Source organism: Anser anser (assembly GCF_964211835.1).
Source record: "Anser anser genome assembly, chromosome: 14".
In the NCBI taxonomy this organism is placed as follows: Eukaryota; Metazoa; Chordata; class Aves; order Anseriformes; family Anatidae; genus Anser; species Anser anser.
In genome coordinates this window covers 10298462-10311565 of record NC_139735.1, presented here as the reverse complement: position 1 = coordinate 10311565, position 13104 = coordinate 10298462, and the positions used below count along the sequence as shown (strand labels likewise).

Below are 13104 nucleotides of genomic sequence, written 5' to 3'. Positions count from 1 at the left end.
GCCTTCAGTTGCTTAAGTAACGATTGATGCGGCCTCCCGTCTCTCCTGGGAGATAGATGTTATGAACTCCAAAGGAGCAAACTGTCCTTTGGTGAGACAAAGAAATGCTCAAGTGTGGGAAAACCAGCTCTGATGGCACCCCGTACCACCAGCTACCACCGCGTCGCCTCCTAACCCCCTGGTGTGGACCCCGAGGACTGGCTGCAGCTCGGGGAGCGCTCCGGGGGGACAGGGGAAGGGGACAGGGGAAGGGGACGATCCATCCCCGCTCCCCGGCGGTGGAAATGGGAGCAGGGCTGGTGCGTTCCTTGGGGTGTGTTGGGAAACGCTTGTAAAAACAGAATACTCCAGAGATGCCACTGAGTACGGACTGTAATATCTGCAGAATCTGGCATTGTCAGCAAGCTATAAAACATCCCGGCTAGCTTGCTAGCAGCTGCTCCCAATTTAAAAGTTGCCAAAGGTACAGAAACATCGGGGCCGATCGCACGGCACCTTGTGCTGCCCCGCGCTTGAGCCGCGTTTGGTCGAAGCAGCTGGTGGCGTGGCAGGACTGGGAGGCTTCTGCTCAAACGGAGAGGCTCTTCCCAGGGCTTTTCCAAGCATTTTTTCATCTTAATCATCAGATAACCAGGATGTAACTGTTTTCCCTTGGCGCTGGGAAAGAACAGCATGTGTTCTTCATGTGATGCTCTGCAGTGCTCCTGAGCTGAGGGACCTGCTGTGCTTTTGTGGGTCTCGACTGCGTTATCCGGAGTTGGGCTCCCATGGGCTTCAGAGAAGCTGGGTGTTTTTCACCTACTGTGAAAAATACCAGGAAACGTTGCAGGAGAAGTCCCTGCTTGGTGTTTCCTGACCGCTACAGAGCTACAGGCTTGGAAGGAAGGCAGTGAAGGCAGCTGTGCTCTGCAGCACTCACCGGGAGTCACCAAACACCGGACGGGAGCAGCAGCCGGGTCTGCACGGAGCACAGGAGCTGGTGCAGATGGCGGTCCGGAGATTTGCTGTTCCCAAATCCCAGACACAGGGATGTGAAAGATAGCTGAGCTTTTACAGATGCTCTCTGGAGAGGGCTCACTGCTGCACGCTTGCATATAGTTTGCCCTGGTAGCAGAACAAATAGTATTGGTTGGACAAGGGAGGGAAAAGATTCAGAGGCTGTCACACCTGAAACAAATTCTCCCTTCTATTTTTGTCGCCTGAATCCTTAGGTGATTAAGCTGCTTGTGTACAGCTGAGGGAGGAACTTGTCCTTGTGATAAAAATCTTTTCTGGTGTGGTGGCTTTCTTTCTACAGCACAGGAAGGATGCCAGAAAAAAGGAGTATTAAATCGATGGCTGTAGCTCGTCCTCTGCCCTGCTGGCATGCTGTGTGGTCTCCAACTGTCTCTCCCTAGCTGAGAGAAGGAAAGATGGGAGGACTGACCTGCAAGATTTTCAGGCTGGTGGAATTGGAAGCTCTGCAGCTCCTGGTGCTGCTGGGCCTTGCTGTTCTCGGAGGGGGACACCCTGCAGCCCAGCAGTTCAAAGGGGCGAAGGGATGCTCCACCAGCAGGGTGCTTGCAGAGGTCTTGGTTTTGTTGCCCCTCTTCCTCGGTGAAAGCCCACCGAGCTCTGCTGTTGCTGGTGGGCTGCACTGGGGTTGCAGCAGCACTGGGACGTGCTGGGCTGGGAACAGGGGCTGCACATGGGGATATTAGGTTTGTAGGGGTTGGACTGGGTAGGTGAGGTAGACCTCTCTTCGTCTCCCCTCGCTTCAGACATGAATCTGCTTATGTCCTTTTTTTAAAAGGAAAATACCTTTTTGATTAAAAAAAAAGCGTTTTAAAAATAGTTTTTCATCAATCCCTCACCCCAAATGTTGTTCCTTTTTATAGAAGTTCTTCAACTCTGATGGAAAATACGAATACAGCAGGAAAACTCTATGTTCTGGAACTTTTCATGGAGAATAACAAGTTGTTCTGTGGGTTTTTGGTTTTAAGAGCTTCAGAATACAAGGTAAATCAAGCGATTTGAGTCAGGAGGTGAGATTTCTCCTTGCTTTGACTCTAAAACGTGAGACCTAATTTTGTTTGCTATCATTCTTAGTGACGCAGCAGAGATGGGCACGCACTGCAATAATTACACTTGCAGCAGTACTGGGCTGGGGGAAACGTGAAGGGTGTTGAGGAGACAAGGTGCAGAATAAGACTTAGTGAGATCAAACTGCGTGAGCAGGAAATGGATTAAAAATAAAAATAGAGAAAGCATGATCCAAACTTCAAAACTCATGGCTCTGGTAGTGAGGACTACTTAGCATGGAGAGGACCAGGAGGGACAGTGTGAAGGTGCTCTGCAGCATTTTGGCTGAAGGCATGGGCACGGAGTCCTGTACAAAAATCTAGCTGTGGGCTACGCTTCTGGAGGACACAGAAGATGTGGCTGTGCTGCTCTGCCCGTGAACATCAGCTGTGAATGTGGCTTCTCTCTAAGCCGGTGCATTAAATACGTGCAGTAGTGTATTGGTCACAGTCTGGACACAGCCCTTGGCTGAAAAAGTTGAAAGGAAATTAGCTAAAGCGGAAGAAGCCGCTTCATATGGATGTCTGGAAGACCGAAATCTAATACAGGCCTAATCTCCTGCATTCCCGTCACAGTGTCTGGGCTGGCTCTCGCTGCCGTGCTGGGCAGACACCTAGGGGTATGGCCGTGCTGGGGAAAGGGGCAGCGTTTGGGGCTGTTCCTCCATTGTGCAGGGCAGGAGGGACCTCGGGAGCATCACGGGACTTGGAGGGACCTCGGGAGCGTCAGGGGATTTGGCTGAGCAGGGCACCCGCTGGCAGCACGGGAGCAACCGCTGCTGGTGGTGAAAAGCAGCAGAAGCATCAGCACAGCAAAGACCAAAACTGTGCCAGAATTTGCTGGCTGAGGCTCTTGAGAGTTATGAGGACAAGACCTGGCCTGAGCAAGGTGTGGAGGTGGTTACTGGGCAGAGCTGGTGCTGCTTTGCAGATGTGTCTTTTGCTTAGGCAAGTGCCAAGTGTCTGTTAGACCTCACAGGAGGCTCTGGCTGTGCTAATAATATATTTAAAAGGGCACCTTGAGCTAAGGGCAAAATTTCGGGTCCTGGAGAAAGGCAGAAAATTGTACGTGGGGCATTTGCAAAATTTAATAGCTGGCAGAAATGCTTTTGAGAGCATAAAAACTTGCTCTGGATGGTGAGCCCTAGCCCTCACCTAGTCTCAGGCAGGCTTTGACTCTCCTTCCCTGACAGGGACTTCACTGATTCATCTCTGCCTGGCCCTGGTGCTAAAACTGAATTTCCCCCTTTGCTTTTTGCAAACCAGATGTAACCGGGAAGAGGAGAGCAAAATTGTCATCCATTTTAAGGACCAAATTAATGCTGACAAGTCCAACCAGACTGGATTCTTCTGGTGCTCTGTGCTGCAGAGCTTGCAAAAGCCTTTCTTAGAATAAGAAAGGGTGCAGCAGGATGGAGCAGGGACAAACAGGCCTGAGCTTTCTGTTCACGAGAGGGTCTTGGAGCCACTCTAGCATGAGTCAGTAGATCTTTTGCCTTACTTTTTTCATCAGTTAGGGGATTTTTTCCTTCCCAAAAGATCTTTGAGGTATTATACATTTCTCAGTGCCTACAGAACTTTATTTAAAAAAATGCTTTATCTGCAAGCACACAAAGTAGGTAACTCCAGAATGGCCTGGGGTTGGGAGTAGTTCTGTGTCCCGTTAGCAAGCTGAGCATTTTGCCCTTCCCGTGGTATAACATTTCCTGAAGCTATCTGGCTTACGAGTCAAGGCTGAGCATCATCTGTAGATCATCAAAGCTGTCAGCCCAGGGCAGAAGGAAGAAGAAGAAGTGCCTGGCTGGGAGCTGTTAACAGACGGGTGAGAGGTGGCTGTCCCTGCCTGCTCAGGGGGGCTGCAGGAGGGCAGGGACTTCTTGGGCGGGTGGCACGGTCAAACGTGCCCACAGTGTGTGCACGAGATACAGCTTCGGTCACATCTCAGCCCCAGAGAGCTGAGGTGTGCCTCAGTGCTGCGTGTTAGCCGCAGAAATGATCCGTTCCACTCGCAGGGGCAGGCGGGCGAGCAGCGCGCTGGGCTCTGTGAGCTGGAATGACTGCCACGAGCCAGCTGGACAATTAGTTCCTTGTGTTAACGAGGGAGGTTCAGGAGTCAGAGGGTGCGTTACGGACCTCCAGTGAACCCCAGCCACGGGTTCCGTGAAGCCATCCTCCAGCTTCCAGGCACCTTGGTGCAGCACGAGGTCCGCACCAGGGGCTGGGTCAAGGTGCCACCCTTGGCTCTGCTGCGGAAATGGGCCCCTGCTCCCCCCTGCAGGGCTCTCGGCCGGCGAAAGGAAAATGCAGCGCAGCCGATGTAACTCCCCAAATACTACCACAGTTACCAAAGTGCTCCCCAGGCTTGGGGAGAGACCATTTCTCTCTGAAACGGCACGGCGGTGGTGAGATGAAGCAGACACGGAGCTGCCGCAGAGCGCGTGGGGCTGGAGCTCAGATAGGAACCCGGCTTGGGAGCGTTATTTTGGCCTCTCTGTTGCGGGGGGGGGGGGGTTGCTGTTTAATCGCTGACCCCCAGTGATTTATGGAGGCTTAGCTCCGGTGGCCGTTGAAGTCAACGGGAGCCTTTTGATGTCGGCAGACGTCAGTTGGGCCCGCAGCCTGCCCTTTCTTGCGGCATCTGGGTACGTGGCAAGGGAAAGGCGTGAATGATAAAGCAGGCGGGGAAAGTAAGGGGGGGGCTGAAAGAGAAAAGCCTTCATCTGAACAAAAGCCTGGCTCAAAGGTACAGTGGTTCTCAGAGCTCTGAAATGCACAAACTGTTGCTTTCTTTTTTGGCTTTTCAGTGCTCTGGTTTGTTTTTTAACGGACAGTCTGTTCTAGCTGCTGTTATTACTTTTAAGTACTGCACCTCCGTTGGTTGGGGGAGGGGGGGTTGTAAATGACTTCATTAGCATTTATTTAGATGTCTGCCTTAGGAAGCAGCCTTGATTGATGGGCTTATTATCTGGACTTTCCAAATGACTCTGTGCCTGTACTTATCTCCGTTATTCCATTCAGTTTTAAGCAACTGTGACTTTTTTGGGTGTGTGTTGTAGCTGGTTTTAATCTTCAGAACACTCTTCAAACCTTAATCCTCGCAAAGCCAGGCTGGGGTGAAGGTTGTTGCCGCTTTCGCCTTTTATAAGTTGGGGGAATGGAAGCAGAGGCGAAAGGTTTTACCCCAAGTCAAGCGTGGCATCCCAGCTGGAACCAGAATCAGAACAGAGGAGATCCCGGCTCCATCCTCAGCATTCGGGCTGAGTTCTGGCCTTTGTGCCTTGTAGTCGGTAGTTAGGAAACACAAAGATAACGGATACGGGCGCGGGGAGACCAACTCCCATCTGCCGTGAGTTTTGATACCGGTAACAATCTCCCCATTTCACACATAGGTCTTTGTGGGACACCCAAGTGGACGTTAAGAGCGCGCAGACATAGCAATGCTCACGCAGGAGTCTCCTGCGGTAAACCCGCTGCCGTAGGAAGCGATACGTGTAATTGAGTGGTGGCTCTCGTGGCGGCCGAGAGGCTTGGAGAGGACATCAGCAGTCAGATGGTGAAGCTGGAAGGCCCTGGAGCTGGTTAGTGGTGCTGTGAGCTGGCACTGGCCACTGTTAACTGTGTTTCTCAAGGGATGTACGACTGAGGTACCAGGCTGCTAGCACAATAAAGATGCCATGGCATACTTGGCATGTTTGGGGTTATTACTTATATTTAACGTATATACATATATATGGTAATTTCTGCTGCTGTTGTTTTTGTTTACACTCTCCTAAAATTTTGTGGTCTATTTCTGTTAAATGCCTGCCTTTCTCTGCTCCTGGAGGTGTCTGGATTTTCATGAAGGACGAAGCAAATTCCACAAAAGCAGTCTGATTCTGCAAAACACTGCAAAATGCTGCATAATACTGGCAAAATACTGGCTAACCTTGATTTTGGTGGAGAATGGGGTTGTCAGCTGCTTAGCACTTTGCAGGTCTGGAGCCTGTGTGGGGTGTTGGATATAAAAGATGCTATGAAAATAATAAAACAAAATACTTAATACTTGCAAGAGGTTAATGACCACAGTATCTGATGTGACTGTTAGTGGGAATTAGTGCAGAATTCATACCTATAGAGGACAAGAGGAGAAGGCAAGTGGATAACGGACACCTTACATTCAGCACATGGAGCACAGATAGTTTCACAGGGGATAAGGACAGCTGAAAATTCTCACTCTTTCCTGTCGCTGGATCAGATTCCTTCAGTAGAAAAAGGGCAGGCTGCCCCGGGAAATATCTCAGTAGGCCTAGGCCCCCTCTGACATCAGGTCAAATATTCCGGGTCACATAGCTGAAGGCCACGTGATGAAACTCAATATTACAATGGATCAAGTGCTCCTGCCACATGGAGCTAACGTGCCGCTGCGCTCGCGGAGGTGGCGCGCTCAGCAGATGCTCAGGGAGGGCCGAGGCTTCAGGCAGAACCGTGGCTCAGCTGGGATAGGAGGGGAGCAGGGAAATACTGCTGTGGTTTGGGGGATAGTTTCCTCTGCCCTCCATGGAGCTTGAAAAACAGCTTGAAAAACTGGGAGCCTTGAGGTTCCCCAAAAGAGAAAGTGGCACTTTCCTCTTGCCCAATGCCAGTCTAAAGTTAAAATTAAAGCCTATTAAATGTCTAGGTCCAGGGAGGGAAAAATTAACTATTGTACATATTCAGATGTGGCTGATGGGAGTTTCAGTGCAGAGAATGATCCTGCACCAAGAATGTGAAGTGGCCTGTCCCCTCTTCCAGAAAAAAACCCGGTGAATTGTCTCCATTTTCAAAGCTCAAATCACTTTAAATTAACTTTGGCTGCAGATATCAAAGTAAGCCCTAGTTTTTTAAAGTAAAAATGTCTTCCCCTCTAACATCTGGGAAAGGTGAAGTTGTTGCCAAGCACTGAGCTGTCGTAATTTGCTTTCTGAATGTTTCAAGTCCCAGCAGTGAGGTTTTGTTCTTTTGTTGCGGTTGTTGCCATCCTCTGCCAGCAGCGCAGGAGTGTGGCTGATGGCAAGGACTCCCGGGTTCTGCAGAAGTGGCACACAACGTTTTACAAACTTATTCCCGGCCTGCAGCCCAAAGCACGTTGCAGGCTGAAATCTTTAACATCTTGAAAGCTCGAAGCAATGTGGAAAAGTAAGATAGAGCAGTGAAACCCAAAGCTATTTTTACTGCAGAATCGCTAGTTCACCTAATAAAATGCTCAGAATTCCTAGAACTCTTAAGACCTTCTGAAACTTTATTGCCACTTGGTATTGCCTCTGATTTTTACTTTTTCTTTTTTTTTTTTTTACAAATAAAATTCAGATCTTCAGGGTGATATGGTAAGTGTCAGCTGTATTAATGTGTGTTATTTTGCAGAGGTGAGTGGTAGTGGAAAGTGCTGGACGTGAACGGATGGCTCCCAGCGACGTGCCGCTGTGGCACGGGCAGTTTCCGTGTTCTCCTTTTCAGTCTCCTTCTCCTACTCCTCAGATTTCTTTCTGAAGCTCCCTGGTTAGGGGTGTCTGTGTCCATTCGGTTCTTTTCCCTCCAGTGAAACTGCTGAAAAGCTCTACAGTTATTCCTGCTTGAAGTCTTGGGGCTTTGACCAATTCTTGTCTATGTGTCACCAAGCTGCTTTTCAGTGAGAGTGATTTAATTACTATTATGCGCCAGTATCTTGTAAACTTGTTTCTTTTGGAAGCCTTTCCCAATCCCCAAGAACATTATTTCCATGCCTTTATTTCTCTTGGATGGGATCTCACATTGCAACTGCTCTGGGTTAATGCTTGCAGAAGTCTGAACTGCTGGCGTGGCTGGGAGTGCTCCCCATTGATCCCCTTCCAGTAACTTCCAGTGACTCGGTGTCCTGCGGGCTGGGGCTGAGCTCTGCCCTTGCTTCAGTCCGGTTGTGTTAGCATCCCCTTCATTTCTCTTTCTGCAATCAAGTAGAGCACAATCGCAGAGGTAAAGGATGACATCTGTATATCTGAAAATATTACAAATTATTTGTAACAAAAAGATTCAGACTAGTAAAGAGACAGGCAGATTCTATCCTCCCTCCTCCTGCTGCCTCTCAGAGCTGCTCTCCTCCAAAATGTGAAGCCTGCTGTTCTGGATGTGAGAAGTTTTTCATTCGGGCATGACAGAAGGTGCTGAGCTAGAAAGGCATAGACCAGGGGGCTTGTATCTGCCCTGGTAGGACCAAAGTTCAAGGCAGAACTGCCTTTTTCAGCTTTTTTTCGTCTTTCAAATGCATCTAGTGGTGAGATGATAAATAACCAAAGGAAAACCCAAGCTTATCTTTAGACTTGGAATCATGCTCTCCAGGAAGTGCAACAGGGCCATGTTTCTTTATCCTAAGCTTGGAAAATTTCCCTGGCTGTGGGATAATGAACATTTCTCTCAAATGGGGTTTGACAAACTGCAGAGGGACCTTCAGAGGACACCCGGTTCACACCTCCCTGAGTTTCTTGTGTCTGCAGCACTGGCCAGGAGCTCTCCTTTCTGTAGGGGCTTTCAGGGGCTTCCTGTAGGCTTCCACGTGCTCTGTGCTGCGGTGCAGGCTTGCTGGCCTTTGTACCTGAGGATACGTGTCCGAAAGCAGTTCTTCCGCTCAGGGCAGAACTTCAGCCGTGTTCCTCTTTTGAGCTGACACACAAATTCCCGCTCTCGCTTCAGGCAGCTCTGCAGGCCAGCGAGGCTTTGGTCGGCTGGTGGGACTGTCCTGCTCTGTGCCAGCACCAGGGCCACCCATGAGACCCTGACAGCAAAAACTTGGGTGATGCAAAACCCTGGGCGATTGAAAACCTGAGGTTTACTCACCAAACCTCCACTTTTCCTTCTGTTTTCTGCTGAGGAGCCCGGCTTCCCAAAACAGCTGATTGTGCATGAACGTGATTTGAGAGTGAGTGAGACCCCTGACCAAGGAAATGGTGAATTTTCTGCCCCAAACGACCACTGGCTCTCGGGAGAGCTGTGCTCTGGCACGACTGACCCCATTTCAGCCCTTTGCTGGAGAGCCCCGTGATGTCCTCAGCAGACCCGCGGTGAGAGCGGTGCCAAACGGCAAAATAACCTTGGGGACGGAGGTCACTGTCGGTCTGAAAAAGTGTTTTTACAACAAAAAAAAATAAGAAAAGGAAAATCTCATGTCACGAATGATGCCTTGGGGTCACCCTTTTTATAAAATTCACTTGACGTGCTTGCTGTTCCCTTTGCAGAGGGGAGCTGGGCTTTGCCATCGCCGTCTCGTCGCTGCTGCCGAGGACGTGCAGGGACCAGGACCCCCGGCGGCTGCAGCCCCCCCCCCAAAAAGCTGTACCCTCGCTGGCGCACGTCGGCAGTGGCGGCCGGGGGGGAGGGTGAGCTGGGTTAAATCACGGCTAAGTAAGGCGTGCTGTTACCTCAGCAACCCCCTCCCCGCCAGCCGGAGCGCGGGGGCTGCCGGACCCCTGGGGCTCTCTGAGCCTGATGGGGAGCAGGGAGCGGGGAGCCCCTGCCACGGTTTAGGTTTTGGGGAGGCTGATGTAAATCTGTTCGAGATAGAACGGCATTGTGGATGTCCCGGTACCCTCCTGATACCCCACCCAAAGAAATGATGTTGTAGTCCTGTTTAAAAAGGGGAAAGAAACGTGTCCCTATAAAAGCTGCAGCCAGACCCCCCTTTGCACCTTCATGGCATCCCTGGAGGAAGGTGGTGGGATCTTTTGGGGAGCCAGGAACCCTCAGGTATTGCTCCTGGGGTCAGCAGCCACCAAATCCCCATTCTCCGTGCTGTTTTGGAAAGAGTGGATTTATACATCGGATCATGGCCGGTTCAGTCTCCCCTGGGAGAAGCAGCAGCCTTTGAAGCAGCTCTCACCTTCAGGAGGTGAAACTGCAAAGCTCGACCCTGGGGGGGAAGGTGGGCAGCAGCTCAGGTGTGCGCTGGGTGCAGGTGAGCTCACTTTGCGTGGCTGAACCCCTGCAGCTGGGTGGGGAGCAGAGTGTGTGTGTGTGCCAGAGCTTGGGGTGAGAGGAGAGGGTGTCCCTCCAGAGCAAGGTAAGGTTGAACAAGACTTTTTCTGGGTTTCCTTGCAAGGTCTTCTGTTTGTGCTGTTGTTTCTGCTGGTCGGGGAGGCCAAAAAATGGAAGGCAGGGAGCTCAGGCTGGTGCTGGAGGAGAAAGGATGGTTTCTGGGGAAGGCCGTCTCGGTCGGGGCAAGCTTTGGTTTGCTGCGTTTTGGTGGTAGAAGTTGGAGATAACTTAGCTGGAGGACTAAGTCACAACAGGAGGAGCTGGTGGAGGTGAATGCTCATACATGAGGATCTGGAAGGGGTGACTGAAGTGCTCCCCACAGGGAGTGCTGTGGAGAAGTTTTAAAGGTGGTTTTCTTTTTATTTTATTTTATTTTTTGCTATAGAAGTGCTGCCCCCTTGTAGAAAATGTGAGATGTTCAGAGTGTTCTCTGAAGCAGGATTATTTTATCTCTCTTCTGCAGAGTTGCAATGAAATATGAAACTTGTGGATGTCATGGCTTTCTATTTCTGTTACAAATCCCTTCCGAAGTTGATGCATTTAGCGTATGAAGTTGTTCAGAATTCCCTAAGGCCCCAACTCTGCAAAGCAAACTGCAGCCCTGTGCCCTTATGTGAATTCATTATAGGACCAGGACCTGAACTGGTTTGGGGATTCCTTTTATTTTACTCCTTTTCCACGCAATCAGAAACAAAAGGTGCTGATTTCCCTGTGCGAGAGTCAGCCAGGCGCAGGGGGTGATGGAGGTTCTCCCACCTGTTCGCCAGCACAGGTGGGCCGGCCGTGCTGCCTGCTGCCCGGTGCCTTGCCCTGGGCTCTGCCTGGTGCTGGAGGCAGCTTTCTGTGGGGCCGGCTCCCAGCCCGGTGGCTGAGGCAGCAGCGTGCTTCTCCTCGCCTCCTGACAGCGTCTAGACGAGGGCAGATAGCGCTGCGGCGGGTACTGCCCAGTCATGTTTCGGAGGCTGACTTGGCACCGACGTGGGCTAGGCACTAGAATTACAAAAATGCAAGAACTGAAGTTTTGATTCCGATATAATCTCACGGCACCAACATCTGGGGCCGCGGGCACTAGCACGACTGTTTTAACCTCGCCACGTTCATGCCAGACCAGATCGGTGACTGGGGAAGGTCAGAATTTAGGGTTTCACAACCTAAATCTGCGTTTTTGTCCCTGAGAATTCGGGCTGTTCGCTTTCCTCCCTGCGCTCTCCATAATCCTGATTGATGTGTGGTTCCCTCTATTACACCTCTTGAGAAACTGAAATATTTGCTGTGTGATTTGCGTTAGGCAAGTATAGTCAGAGCTCGTGGAACAGCTTTGTGAGAACTTCCTCCGCACCTTGTTGAATTGATTCACTCACGAGTCAGCAAGGGCTTCTGAGTCCTGCATCTGCTCTGGGTTTGCAAGGAGACAGCGAGGCTGAAAAATGAAGCAATGGTTTATCTCCCTCTTATGGCCAGAATCAGAATGGCTGCACTGCACACAGCTTTTTGGTAAGGGTAAAGGGAGCAGGGTCTCTGGCACCCGTAAGCTTTGGTGGTTGCAGGTGTGGGGTTCAGAAGGAATTAAGCTGATCTCTCTCTAAGGAAGCTCATAAAGTATGTTTTTTCAATACAATATAAAAAAGAAGATACTGTGAAACAGTTAAAGTGCTCCGGTTTCTTGTGGGTTTGAACTTGCAATCAGGGAAACTGATCTCCAGTTTAGCAAAAAGCTGGGGAATGGGATCCTGTTTGGCTGTGCCTGTGCCCCATGTGCTGTTAGAGAACTGGGCTGGGACGCAGTGAGCCCTGCAGTCATGGCACGTGGTGGCACACGAGCAGCATGGTGACAGCGTGCTGCTCTCGCCTTCCCTACTGACATGGTGAAAAGAGAATAAAATACTCTGTTAAATGTTCCCAATGTGATTTCTTGCCCTCCTGGCACCCCTTCTTGCAGCTGAGATCAAAATGATATATTGAAAATCTCTCTTCTAGGGATGCTGGCTGTGTCTTGTTAAAAACAGTGATGCTTGCCCTAAAAGCAGAGAAGTGGAGCCAGGTGTAGTTTGGGTTTGAGACTCCTGAACTATATTGAGATCAGTGTGGATTCAGAGTACTTTGGCAAGGAACATCACATAATTACCAGCATCCCTAACTGACGGTGGGATGTCTTTAACTGCTCATGTTAAATGAATGTTGTAGTACAGAGCCTTAACCAAATGAGCCTGCTTTAATTGAAGGCTGAGGGCAGGAAATCAGGAGCAGCCATGTTATCAAGATTTCTGAAGTTGCTGCTTGTCCATTCAGATGTGTGACTGATACTGTGCAGGCCCCTCACATCTTGTAGCAATGCTTCAGATGCTCAAGAGCCCACTTTGCACTTGCTAAAGGACTAAAAGTGCATGTGCCCAAAAAAAATTGGGTTTAGGTGACACTGTGGTCCTGATGACTCCTGTGGTTAGGAGCTGCAGTGACTAGCTTGCTCTGTTGGTACTTGCTTCAGGTCAAATTCAAATAAGCTTCTATGAGGCTTGGTGCTGGTGCTTTAAAATCAGTTCTCAAACTATTATTTGGATCAGCTGTTGAAATCAGCTATTGAAATGCACACCCTAAGGAGCTGCAGCGCTGCCCATTGCTGTCAGTAGCGAGGTCTGGTTTGAGCAGAGGCATGTCTGCACAGTGCCTGAGCGCAACGGTGGTGAGGGCTGTAGGAAAAAGTTGCACGGAGACTGCCTGTGCTCTAGGGAACAATCGGACTGATGTGAAGATAGCTTAGATTATGCACCTTTTATTGCAACAGAGCTGTTTGATCAAGTGTTCGTTAACAAATATGATGTTTATGGTTTCTGTTTTGTGAAGGAAGACGAATGTCCAAAGGAAAGTTTCCCCTTGAACCCGTGATCATCCCCCCCATTCCTGGCATTTGAGACTGCACCGCTCTGCTTATTGACACGGCATTGTCTCTGCTGCTGCCTGAAGGCAACTGCTTAGATGTCAGGATGTGACCAGCTGGGATTCAGACAGCCTCCCCCCCTCCCCCCCC

At 50.2% G+C, this 13104-nt stretch overlaps 1 protein-coding gene across 1 annotated transcript in view; it reads left to right on the top strand.

Annotated features, from left to right (window-relative positions):
• Positions 1–13104, top strand: part of BNIP1 (BCL2 interacting protein 1) — a 213849-nt gene that overhangs the window by 154652 nt on the left and 46093 nt on the right. The window contains exon 10 of the mRNA XM_083798724.1: positions 5450–10104. The gene's annotated coding sequence lies outside the window, so the exon portion shown is untranslated. The remainder of the gene's footprint in view (positions 1–5449; positions 10105–13104) is intronic.